Genomic DNA, 13,603 nt, shown 5'->3' with positions numbered 1-13,603 from the left:
CAAACTAGTAACCCAACTATATCCACATATAAGAAGTGAAAAGTGCTAGAAAAACCCAAGTAGCCAAAAACTTTTAAAGGGCTGTAATTTAAGCCAGCTTTAAGCTAAATCTGCATGCTACTACTGCAGTCTCAATTTGGGCATAGTAAATGATGTATACTGTAGGAGAGACTCCTACCTATGTGAATACAAGTCCAAGGTAGATATAAAGCAGTTGCAGGGTCCTTCTGAGCCAGCAGATATAAAACTCTTACCACAGGCAACCACATAGGCTGTTTTGGTTTGTGGGTTTTTTCCTCCTTGTATCCTTCCTCAGGGGTATTCAGCCATCAGCTTTTTATGTTCAGATATGCCTTGGATACATGGTAGCTCTGATTTACTGTTAACTTTTACACCTCTAACAAAAGTTTTAACACTTCTGAAGGTCTGCCTAGTTACCAGGTCCACAGCCTCAGCCTCATTGCTATGCTATCATGTGGCACAGCTGTTTCTGCAACTACACACATTACCAGACAAAAGAGACTTTCCTGCTGGAATCCTTTCCAGCCAGATCAGTTCCCCAAATGAAAAATTTCTGAGCAAGAACACTACAGCTGTGCCTGAACACATCAAGGTTGGTGCCACAGCTCTGAACTTCAGCAGAGAGATCATTTCAGCAGACAGGACAGTCACGACAAGCTGATGGCCACAGACAGAAATGCTCTACCCTGACAGCAACTACATAAAGCAATCCAATGCATGTGCCCACTGACAACACAGCAAGCAGTGACAGGCTGAATATTACAACAGGTCAGGCTGAATTTTACAACATGTATATCCACTGGCCACTCTGAGTTGTGTATCTTAAGCAAGCAAGGCTTTCAGCAAGCCTCAGACATTACATTAATGCCACAATGACTCAACTATTTCATCTGCCAGTTTCACACATAAATCATGGTAATGAGTTCAACAGGAATACTTGCATATTTTGGGCTAACCTCAAGTGCAAATATTCACAACATCAAAGTAAAATAAGGGTCTTAAATTACTATACAAGCTCATGAAAATGTCTGAATAATATTTAACACAAGCCCATTTATATTGCTGGTGTTACAGAACATGGGTAAAAGCTTTCAGAACAGGATACTAAGTTTAGGTTCACAAATCTAATTTACCTGTTCATCTGAGTACCATCATTACAAAAGCCTGGTATATCTCATTACTTCAGTTTTGAGACACTACTTCAGAATTTATTTTCCAGTGGGTTTGGAGCTGCTTCAAATTTAATTATTTTCTCAGATTTTTTTGTATGAATTGAAGAAATTAGCTTACTAAAAGTCATGATGTAAGACTCAAAATGTGTTTGTCACGGAGATTTCAGAGAATTCAACAAAAAAGCAAGACCTAAAAGACCTGTAATCCATTAGAGACAGTAACTAAGAACAGTAAAAGGGCAAGATCCACTTAGTGAAATATTTTGAAGCAAGTCAGTAAATTTTAGTTTTATTCACAAGACTAACTATTTACACACAGCTAAAGCTTACCAAAAGCATGCAAACTGTGATATCTTCTGAGCATCTTAACTGAACTGCAGCCACCACTGTTCAATGTGAATGCTGACATCTGTTTTCCAACTGATGCTTCCAGGAATATTTGAATAATTTTGCTTAACACAGCTTCTTCCTTGAGTTCTTCCTACTCAGTGAATGCTAAGAAATGCTTCCTTGCATGCACAAACAGAATAAAATGCAGAGTCAACCTCAAACTTAATTCTATGAAGGGGTATCCAAAACAAGCACCACTAATTCTCAAGGCTACTCAGAGAATGAGCAGGACTTGGCATAGGTATTCATAGCAAATCAAAATCAGACAGTTGACCAACAGTGTTTTAGGGCAGCCACACTGACATGGGTCTCCTCATCTGCACACTTTCTATGTATTTCATGGCTGTTTAATCTTGGAAACACACTGATCAGCAAGAGCACAGCACCATTTCTACCCTTAAAAACCATTATGTGCAATGTGGTAGACAGTAAATTTTATCTAATACTCCTGCAGCAAGATGCTGCTTAAGGATGTCCTTTATTATAAATAGAACAGAAAGGTAAAACAAGACAGAAAAACAAAGGATCTGCAATAAATGCTTATCTATTACTTCTATCCAAATGTGTGTCTATTTCCAGAAAATAAGCAACACTAGACCACAGCAACAGACTTGAAAGATGGCTAAATGGAAAGGGAATACAGAAACAATAGAGAAACACTATGCCAGAGATAGGAACACAGGAAAAGGACATGTAAAATCCTGAGAAATAAAGTGGCATTAATACAGCATGAAAAGAGTCAACTTGTCATTTGATGGATCTTAGCTTTAAAAAAATGCAACACTTAATAGGAAAAACAAATACTGAATGACTAGATCAGAAACAGACTCAGGAACAGTAAATTTAATTAGATGTCAGGTCTGAGCAATAGAACACAGGCCATTGGTGTCAGTGGCTCACAGCACACATTGCAAAAACATGCCTTAATTTTCATTGCTCCATGTGCAGCCAAGAGTAACTGAGAATTCAAATCTATGAAGTCCCTAGCTTTTGCTAGCATTTAAAAAAAAAGCCTGGTATGCACAAATGGCACACAATCTTTCATATTTGTCAAGTCACAAAAAATTGGACGTACAGCCAATCATATATAAACCAACCAAATGTGAACAAGTAACTAGAGACAAAAAACAGAAATCTCAAGTGCAAGAATTTCCCAATGTTTGATTATCTTAGCTATGCACAACTGTTACCCCTGTTGTTACTCATGCCTAATACCTGCCATTCTATCAAAAGCTCTTCTCAGAGAAGAGCTTGGCTTTGTCTTCTATTTTCCCACTAATTAGTTGAAAACAGCAATAACCTGTCCCTTCAGCCTTCTCTTTGGACTGAACACACCTCTCTTTCTCAGCTTTTCTTTTGTTATGTGTTCTATCACCCTGGTCTTACACCGGGCTTACTCCAGAACATCCCTGTCTTCATTAGGACAGAGTCTAACCAAAACCAGACTAAACACTGTAGATGGGTTCTCCCAGTATAAGACACTGCAGAACTATCACTTTCTTTAAACTGCTGGCTACCACCTTGCTGATTTCAGTCCAGCATGCTGTTTACATTCATCCTGCTAGGGTGCACTATTCATGTTTAATTTGCTGTTCACCAGGACTAGCCAAAGCTGTCTTCTATCCTATTAGTGCCCAGATTGTAGTATTCCCAAACATTCTGGAAATGCAGACAATTTTAACTAACAATATGAACTTTTAACACTATACTTCATTAGTACTTCTTCTTAATTGGTTGTGACTTTTTAATTTTTATTTTAAACTAGCATTCAGTCTACACTCATATAATGTATAATCCATGAACAAGTAGCTCTGTATGGGTAACTAGTATCCACCATGCCTAATGGCCCACCACTTCTCAGTGTCTTACTGCACAAATCTTTTTGACTAATGCTTCTAAAATACTTTATTTTTGCATATGCTTAGAAAGAGGAACAACTGTCATGCCACAGTCTGCAAATGAACAAGTTTGCAGACAGACCATTTTCTTTGCCTTTAGCATAAATAACATTAGCTAATAGCCTCAAACAGATTTTTCATCCCTGAGAAATAATCAAGTATTGGCTAACAACCTAGTATTTTGGGCCTGGTATGGACAAGCTTCTTCAACACAATTTACTTGCAGTGATTAGTATTCAATGCATCAAGTAATTCAGAACAAAGAAAACTGAATTTAAAAGAGTAAGTTAATATGCTATATGTAAGAGGGAAACCCATGTAGACTAAGACCAAGTAAACAGACAATGAAGCTACAGTGTAACAAAGGAAAGAAAAACTTATCACCACAAACAAAATGAGATAGAAAAAGAAGTGGGAGAAAATCAAACTAAAAAACCAGCCACAAAACAGCTCAAGCTCCATATGAGGTAAGGTTGACAGGAAAGAGATACCAAGGCAAGAATAGATCTGGTCAGCAAGGCAAGTATGATAGGTTTTCACAGCTGCACTGGCTGGCTGGCTGCAAGTTACATTATGCAATCAAGACTCCAGGTTATCCAACTGTTCTGAAGTGTAAAAGGTAGTCTTATTTTTAAGTAAGATGCACACAGTATTTGTTAAGGCCACGGTTCCACAACTACAAACCACATCCAGTCCTGGACGGGACTACTGTGGTTTTGAATTCCTATTCCTTTCCCCTTTCTCCCTAGCTGTTTAAGGATTCTAACAGCCAGTCCATCATGGGAGCTAAGATGGTAGAAAGTGGAAACAAAAAAAATCAGAGCAAATATTCTACACTTACACAGCTGCTCACCCCCAAATCTCATTGTGATGATTCATGGACCTAAAATGACTCCCAAAATTAAAAACATAAAACAATCAAAAAAGCCAGAAAAGGCTGATGTTGGTACAAACAGGAAAGGACAATGACAAACCTAAGTTAGTTTGGTTTAAATGGTCATACAACCAAGGATATTTACATTCAATTTAAACCCATGAAAAATATACAAAATAGTATTTGTCTTAAGCGAGTATTTCGTCTTTTGAGTCCACATATGCAACTGGAAGTATAATCTGAGCCTTAAAAAAAAATCCAAAAACTATTAACTTTCCTAGCAGGGAGCTTTTCAAATCCTGTATGAACTTTTGCCTAAGAAGGAAGTGATGCCTCAATAAGCTATTCCACCTTCTAGTTCTTGTTCCTGCTGAAAGGCTACACACTGTTCCCTGTTGGATTTTGTACTGCTTAGGCAATAACTGACACTCAGAAATTCAGCCTTTAACACTGGAGATGGAAAGGGAGATGAAGGAAGCACACCCAATTATCTACCATGTTACTGGGTGCACCATCTTTGCTAGAGCAGGATTAAGTCACACTGTAATCTATTCTCTTTTATTGAGGAACAGATCTTCTTAAGTAATTCTTGTGTATGTTCTCCAAACATTTCTTGTGTATCTTCTTGTGTTATGGTTCTTTTAAATTACTAAAAAAAGTATTTTTTAGTAATTTAAATTTAGTTGAATTTAGTTCAGATCAGTACTGTACCATACACAGTATTAGTCAGACCACCTCAGTATTTCTATTTGCCAATTCTTTGGATAGAAGTATACATAACAATGGTCAAACACAGTGACAATGGCAAATATCCAACTTTCAACTTTTGCTTCTGGCAAAAAACAAATCACCTTTGTTGTGCTCTCCATTTTCCTTCATTTCCAAATTGTGATTTCTTTTTTTATTACATGGATTAAAAAGGACTTCTTGCTTGGCCCCTCTAGATACTATTTGGCTTCCTTAATGAGGCATCACCTATGAGAACAAAACATTTCCTGAATTTACTTTTTTTTTTTCCAAAAAACATAACCATCCTTACAAGAAAAACTACTGCTACTAATAATAATTATTATAATAAACAAAATCCCAAATACGCACGTGTGCAAGCACTAGTTATAAACTCAAAAGATGTCTGGTAAATTCTGCCAGCTTAATAAGAATTCTTAAACATTTATAGATTGGTATATTAGCAATTAATTGTTGCTCAAACAAAACGATGGCATTATCTCAGGTAAAAGAGAACACTAGGTCTTCTTCCCTTCTCCATACACACACACAAAAAGAAAAAAAGACACCAATACCACACCCATAGATCACAACTGTTATCACAGACTCCCAGGAGCCGAAGCTGTAGACCACATCATGCTAGCCACTGTGCAAACAGAGTAAAACTGTTCAAAGAGCAAACAATCTAAACATAAGGGGCAACAGATGGAGAGAGACAAAAATGAGAATACAAGGAAACAGCGCCACCATAAACAATGGTTATGATTAGTTCTTGTTCTAAGGATGGTGTGTTTGAGTCCCAGGGTGACAGGAAAGGTGGTGGTTGGGGTTTGTTTTCAGTAGGCTTTATTTCCTAAAGTCAGGTTCTTTTGCATTAACAGGTTGCAACTGGCTTGCTTGAAAGGGTGCACATGCAGAACTTCTCCAAGCATGAGGAGCATCTCAGGAGAATGAATGAAATTGTTTAACTGCCCATGATGTCACTTCCTAAACAGCTCTTACAACCTCATTAACAACAAAAAACAGACAGTACCCTTCACAGTCAAATCCCAACATGAGATTAAATGTAATTTTGTAAAACCCCTTGGTTTTACCACCATAAAATGCAAAAGGCAAAAAGACTGCATAGTCAAAAGAGAAGTCCAGGAAAGCACTCTGGTACAGGATTCTGAGTCCCTATCAACAGAGCAGGATCATTTTTATCACATCTGTTAAGAAAAATTGTTACCACACGATACAGAGGTCAAAGGCATGATCTTGTACTCATGTGATTTTTTAACACAACTAAATAACAAACACCTAATTGCTGATGAACTGCTAAGACACCACTTAATACGTGGGAGAAATCTACAGTCTCTGTTAGAAGAGTGTGTGCTATGTCTAAAACCAGGGCTAGACCCAAAGATCTCATGACACTGCTGTCTACAAGCAACAGCACAGAGAGGTTTCCTTTGCAATAGCAGCCCCAGCTAAAGGTCAGACATCCACAAAGAGAAGTCAAAAGCACACGCAGAGATTTAGCTAGTTTAGAGGGCAGCAAGTCTGGAAGAGAGAGCGACTTGAAGGTCATCCATAAAGGCATGACAGCTGAGTTTATGAATTAGATGAACAAAATGTCTTTTAGAGAAATCTGATGTAGTACTAGGAGTAAATACCAAGCTGGAATGATCTTACACAGACCTAAGGAAAAGGAACTGCAAAAAGAAGTAAGGTTTTCACCAAGGCTACTTTCAAGGAGAGAGGAAAACAAAAAGTAAAAGAAAAAAAAGCACAATTACATTATGAGTTAACTCAAATGAATTAACTTTTTAAACGGTCAGTATGGTTGCATTGCACAGAAGAGCCTAAAGAAAGGTAAGATGCCAGTACATTTCCAACAAAAGCCTGCAGGAGGAAAACAAAGATTTCCATGCTTGCAGCTCAGTCAGTCCAAAAGTTCCTTGGACTGACTGTGGGTGGTAAGCAGCCCTCAATAAGTAAAATTTGTCATAACCCATAAAATTCTATGTGCATGATTTTCTATCTTCTTCAACACTGATTAGAGGAAACTAAATGTAGAAACCAACACAACACAAACTTCCATAATGCCACTCATCTCTCCTAATGATCTGGCCAGCAGAAGTTACATCAGTAGCTCTGGTTCAAATATCTAAGCAGCTTTTGTCCCCATCAGTGCCCATGTGGAAGCATGTGCCCAAGAATACATGGCTATTCCCATGGGGGGAAAGGTGGAACTGAGATGACATCCTGCTTAGCATGTGTTGGGGGTAAAGCTGATGAGCAGGGACTATGCCTGAACAGACTTCTGTGCAGCACTAGGGACACAAATGTTGCTATTACAGCCTTTGGAATCTACAGTGATGCTAACTGAAGGATTCTGATAGTCTTGTAAGGGTTAACGAAGCTGTACAATAAAGTTCATAAACCTTTTAAACAAAGAAGTAACATATTATACCTTATATTTTTTAGAGACCCAAACACATAGTTTTGCACAACAGCAAACACCATTAAGTAGTCTCATCTCAGACAAACTTAAAAAATCCTCTTGTGCTACTGACACTCAGTATGCCTGGCTAGAGCACTGACAACACCTAAGTGTTTCAAACCAGTATTGCAGCTACTCTAAGATCACTGAACACTTGCTTCTGCACCTCACCTCTGTGATGAGTCCCTGCTATCCCTACAAGATCATTCTCTCAATAGCTGATGGTGAGAAAGGGGCAGAGAAAGAAGTTACGGTAAAGCTAATCCCAAAAAATTTAGGAAACACGGACAAAAATTAAGCATTTAAGCTTGACAACAAACTTATGAAGTACAAATGCCCTCTGAATCAAGAGCAATTTGAAAAAATATGTTGGTGGCAATCTTGTCACTAGAACACAAAATTACCAATCTCCGTAGATTTTACTTATGTGGACTAATAAAATCTGTATTATAACCATTGACTGAAATCACTTTCTTTTGATAGCAAACCAGAGCAAGAAAATAACTTTCATCATTGACATGTCTAGTCCAAGAGATAGTGCAGGTAAAGGGATAAGAAACCCTCAGTGGACCCTGTCCATAAAGGACAGTCACTGATCTCATCTACTATAACTACTGATGTTCTCTTACACACACACATATAATCAAACTCTGTGTGTGTGTGTGTGTGTCTTACTGAACTCTGGTGGCACTGAGTTCCACAGAATACATATAAAATTCATAACTTCTTGAAGTTCATGGAAAAGAAAAGTTTTCAACTGTCAAAATCATTTAAGTATAAATAAGTGGCATTGAAATCATAGAATAATTTAGGCTGGAAGACACACTTAAGATCAAGTCCAACCATTAAACTGGCATCACCATGTTCACCACTAAACAATGTCCCTACGTTTCACACTTACACATTTTCTAATTTCTTTCAGGGATGGCAACTCCATCCGTCACTTTCTTGGGCAGCACGCTTCTATGCCTGACAACCCTTCCAATGAAAAAAAAATTCCCAACATCTAATCTAAACCTCCCCTGGTGCAACTTGAGGCCATCTTATCCTGTCACTTGTAACCAGGAAAAACAGGCTGACCCCACCTGGCTGCACGCTCCTGTCAGGCAGCTGCAGAGAGTGCTGAGGGCCCCCTGAGCCTCCTTTTCTCCAGGCTGAACACCCCCAGCTCCCCCAGCTGCCCCTCACAGCACTTGTGCTCCAGACCCTTCCCCAGCTCCGCTGCCCTTCCCTGGACACGCTCCAGCCCCTCAATGTCTCTCTGGCACTGAGGGGCCCAGAACTGAGCACAGGATTGGAGCTGTGGCCTCAGCAGTGCTGGGTACAGGGGGACGGTCCCTGCCCTGCTCCTGCTGGCCACACCTGGCTGAGCCAGGCCAGGATGCCATCGGCCCTCTGGGCCACCTGGGCACACACAGGATTGTATTCAATGGAGCCAACCACAGCAGCAATGAATGCTGCTTAACCATCTGAGCAGGGGGTAAGGGATGGAGATTCATATGACAGCAAAGATGCAAAGCTTGACTGTGCATTAGAAACCACAGAAACACCTGAGAACATTCACACATGAATCAGCACTTCTCTCCCAAAATAGGTGGCAGGATGAATAGTCCTAATAAAGTGCATTTACACCAATACACACAACACGGGCAACACAGGAGAGCTGGGATAATTCACTGAGCAGCTGAAAAACTATGATATAAAATCAATATAGTGAAAGTCCCAGCTGAAGAGGTCATTACATGCAACTGAATTCCAGAAGTCTCAACTTCTTCCTGCTACCAAAAATTTCTCTTAGAAGTACAAAACACTATCTGACAAACTTGCAAATCTTGGTACAAAATGAAGAAGGTAAATAGTAGCATCTAAACTGAGTAAATTATTCATACATCAAGTTGGCATGTACTGCCAGCCAGAAAAGCCAGCAGCACATAGGGCAAGGTATAAATATGGAATACAAGCAAAGCTTCATCTGAACTTTAACGTGTAAGCAAGCAATGCACTTAGCCACAAGAGCATTCAACTACTAAGATTAAACCACTGAAACCAAGTTAAGAAGTTGAAAAGAAAACACTTCCAGCTCTAGAGTTGAACACAATTGCAGCGGACACAGAACTCCACTGCAACACAGGGGGCTTTTAAGGCCCTCATGAGGCAAGTATTACCTCAAACTTCTCACACTGGACACCTGAGCAGTCTTTTGAACTCTTGTGAACTTCAAATTCCAATCCATTTCCACAAATTGGTTGAGTTCATTGTTAATTGTGATGGAAAAATAAACATTTCTCCGTGAACAGTGAATTTTCCATTAGCAACAATTCTTGATACAAGTTTTTAACAGAACCCCCCATACTGCTTTTGTTGCAGGGTACATCAATTGAGTGCAAACTCAAACAGTGTGACAGAACTTCAATAATTCTGTACTTAGTCCTCAAAACCAAAATGAAAACTTCTCAAACACCACAAGGCGATTCATGCTTCTGCAGGACCAAAAAAACCAAAACCCAAACCAAACAACCCCAGCAAAAATCTGGAAGACATTGTACCAGCTTTGTACCACATCCCTCTGTACATACTTGAACAAGCTCTACAAAAGACAGAGAAACTTACTTTCATTTTTCCACTGCCACTTTGACATTCTTGCTGATGCAAATCCCTCTTAGTATGTTATTACAGGGTAAGCAACAGTAGAATGCAATCATATATTTGAAGTCAAAGAGGATTAATAACAACAATGTAAAGCCAATTTAGTAGATAATAAGGTGAATTTATTGCTCTAATTAAGAGACTTCTATTAAAACAAGTTACTTAGTTTAACCACCAAATAACATGGCTGATGAGTTTGGTTGCTAGAGATGACCTTGCAGCAGTAAGCACCACATACATTCCCTCCCAGAACAGCATGGTGCTATCACATGCCATAAGAAGGCTGCACCACCATCCTCACAGCTGGAGGAGGACAATGTGCCACCTACCAGGATGCTTTTGTGCAACACATCTTAGCTATATGGCCGTTCTTGGCAGTATTCTCATCTTCTCATAAGCAGCCACACAAAGCTGCAATAATTTTTGTCAAACTAGCATCAGTACAGAAGAGTCTCCCTCCTTCCAAAGCATCATTTGCCTTGATTGCTCCTATAATTAACTTTTTTTGACATGAAGGATCATCAGAAATAAACAGAACAGCTGTTAGACTGGAATGCATAATGAATGAATGAGAAGTAAAGTTAGATGGTAGTCTTGCATTCAAGATATGGTAAGTTAAAAAATTACAATTCAAAATGTTTAACTGCTGTAGCAAGTCAAGGGTTGGAACAGACGACTTTATTAAAGATAACATGCCATGTAAACTCTTACAAGTCTTTGATGTGGTCCGTAATTTTAGATGCCCAGAATACATACAGATCCGATGGCCTCATCCTAAGCAGTGAGGTTTGCAGCGAACCACTCATTCTTTGTATAGCCACCAAAAAAGTGACAAAGAAAGTTGCAAGCTCTGCAAATCTGGAAAATCTACCACGTAAAGCAGCAAGGGACAGAAACAGAGAGTGGGAAAAAAATTCAAGATACGAGTGGTGGGGAAGACCGCAGCACCTGAATCCGTGCTGCACCCAAGCGAGAGACCCAGAAGGCGAGAGAGGCGCTGCCTTTTTGTTTTGTTCTCGGGCTGCACGTTCCCAGTGGAGCGGCCGCGCCGCCCGCCGGCGCCTCTGGCGGCGCAGGCCGCGCACCGCGCCCGGGCCCGCCGCGGCAGCTCCGAGCCTCTCCCGGGCGCCCGCAGCCTCGCCCGCTCCTTCCCTGCGCTACCTGGCGATCCCGGAATCCCCCACGCAGCTCAAAAACAGCCCCAGTATTGACAAGGGCAGAAAATAGAGTCAAGTTACGCCCCAGCCGTACCCACAGGGATTGGCAACAAGCCTCTCCTTAAGCCAACCTAGCACCCAACAGAGATGAAAATCTGCTCTGAAAATCCCACACAAACAAAACACCAAAAATGCTCGCTGTTGGGAACCTGTGGGTTTCCCCAGTGTCCTCTAGCTTCCTGGGGAAGGGACAAAGCGGATTGCTCAGAAGTCCAGCCAAGGAACTCAACAAAACCACCCAAACAAATCTACGGGTGTAGAGAACCATGTGAATGCACAAAGAGACGATGGAGCGCGCTTCTCCATCGCAAACTGCTGGGTGATATTAAACCTCCCATACCTCTTCTTAGCTTCGAGATGATACGGGGGACACGTGATTCGAGCAATGGGGGGGGGGGGGGAGAAAATTCAAGATGGCTGAAGGTGTCTTGTCACGGATTTTCATACACGCTCCAGAACTCTAGAGGGCACTCGAAATATGCCCTCCTCCTCCTCCTCCCTCCCGCGCCGGGTAACGTGAGCAGCGGCAGCAGCCCGTCTCTGCCTGCCGGAGTTGGTATTGCAGGAGCGGTGTCTGCAGCAGCAGCGCCCACTCCGCGAGGAGGAGCCGCCTCACAGCCATTACTGGGGCTTCGCCCCAGGGCAGCAGCTACTGATCCCAGGAATTTCCCCACCCAGCCCTGGAGGGACCTCATTTCACCCCTACCCCCGGAGAATACGGGGCGGGGGGAATGGTTGAAGCCCGCTGGAAGCAGGTCTAACCAAGGCAGAAACAGATACACAAATAGCACTCACAATGGAGCTCCCTCGCCTTGTTGGTCGCTGCCAAGGCTGCACCAAACTGGGCTGGAGCCTAAGGGAAAGACACGGGGTTAACACGGGGCAGCGAGGATCAGGCAGCGCCCCCAAGGAGCGTTTCCATCGCCTGGCCAGGGCAGGTACTGCCTGCATCACTCACCACTTCCCTTTAATCGCAATATTTCAAATAAATAAATAAACAAACAAATAAATCCACTGCCCTCGCCGAGGGCGGTGGGGTACACCTCACGGCACACCCACGCAGCTTGTCCCCGCTGAAAGAAGGAGGGACAAGGAGCCCTTCCAGGGCGCCACCAGACTGGGGGCTTTCACCGCGAGTGTGGGGGACAGGGCAGCGGTGGCACCCACGGCGGGGAACAGCGAGTATTACCTGCGAACTTGCCCTATCAGCCCTGAACCGGCGCCCGGAGGGGCCGCGGGGCCCTCAGCGGCACGGCCCCGGCGCCGGGCGAGCGCCCGCGCTCCCTGCCCGCTGGCGCGGCAGTTGCCCCTGGTCTCGGGTTTGCCCCCCTGCAGTCGGCCAGCAGCACTACCGCCTCCTGTCCGCCATTAGAGGGACCCAGCCGAACAATACGGGAGGGGAGCCGCGGAGCGCCGGGCAGGGGAGGGGAGAGGAGGGGAGGGAGGTACCCGCGGGGGGGGGCTGTGAGGGTGGTGGGTGGGGGAGGCACCGGGGCAGAACAACAGCCGAGGGCCCGGCGGGGAAGGGAGGGAGTTAAAATAGGAGGCGCTAGAGCAGACCCGGCCCTTCCCCCAAATACCCCTGCCCCCCCCTTCAGGGCTGCCCCCGGGCGCCCCCCATTTTTCCCCACCGCCCCCCTCCGTGGCGCGATGGTTAAGCGCGGGACTGCCCCCGGTGCCGCCCGCGCCCCTGCCGCCAGAGGTGGCGGCGCGGCAGCGACACCGCGGGGTACTTCGGCCGTGTAGCTGGGAGGCACGGCGGCTGCTCTCCCATCCCCGCCCTGGGGGCCGCTGAGCGCCGCCAGCCCCCCGCCAGCCCGCCCCAGTGAGGCGCAGCGCCCCGCGCCCCCGCCTTACCCGGCTCCCCACCGCCTGCGGGCACGAACCCCCCCGCGGGGGACGCACGCACTCTGCGCTACTCCTCCGGCGCTTCAACTCTAACTCGGTCCAGTCCCGGGCGAAGCGCAGCTGCTGGCAAAGGGGAGGAGGAACCGGGCCAAGGGAGCTCGGGGAGATCCGCCTCCCTGCCCCGGCATTGGCTTTCCCAGAGGGCGGGCTCTGGTGCTGGGCTAGCCGAGTGGGTGCGCCGCCCATCCATCAGAGCCGCCCGCAGCCGGTTGACCCTATAAACTGCCAATCTTCCTCCTGGCCATGCTTGGGGTTCTTCCCACTTT

The 13,603-nt window shown here is 43.8% G+C and overlaps 1 protein-coding gene across 1 annotated transcript in view; it reads right to left on the bottom strand.

The window, feature by feature from the left end:
- Nucleotides 1-13,398, bottom strand: part of ZMYM2 (zinc finger MYM-type containing 2) — an 88,152-nt gene extending 74,754 nt beyond the window's left edge. Inside the window, exon 1 of the mRNA XM_058824279.1 lies at nucleotides 13,287-13,398. The gene's annotated coding sequence lies outside the window, so the exon portion shown is untranslated. The remainder of the gene's footprint in view (nucleotides 1-13,286) is intronic.
- Between the last annotated feature and the right edge of the window lie 205 nt (nucleotides 13,399-13,603).

The sequence above is a fragment of the Ammospiza caudacuta genome, chromosome 2 (assembly GCF_027887145.1).
Source record: "Ammospiza caudacuta isolate bAmmCau1 chromosome 2, bAmmCau1.pri, whole genome shotgun sequence".
NCBI lineage: Eukaryota > Metazoa > Chordata > Aves > Passeriformes > Passerellidae > Ammospiza > Ammospiza caudacuta.
Note: the sequence above shows the minus strand (reverse complement) of the source record. Positions and strands in the feature narration are given on the sequence as shown.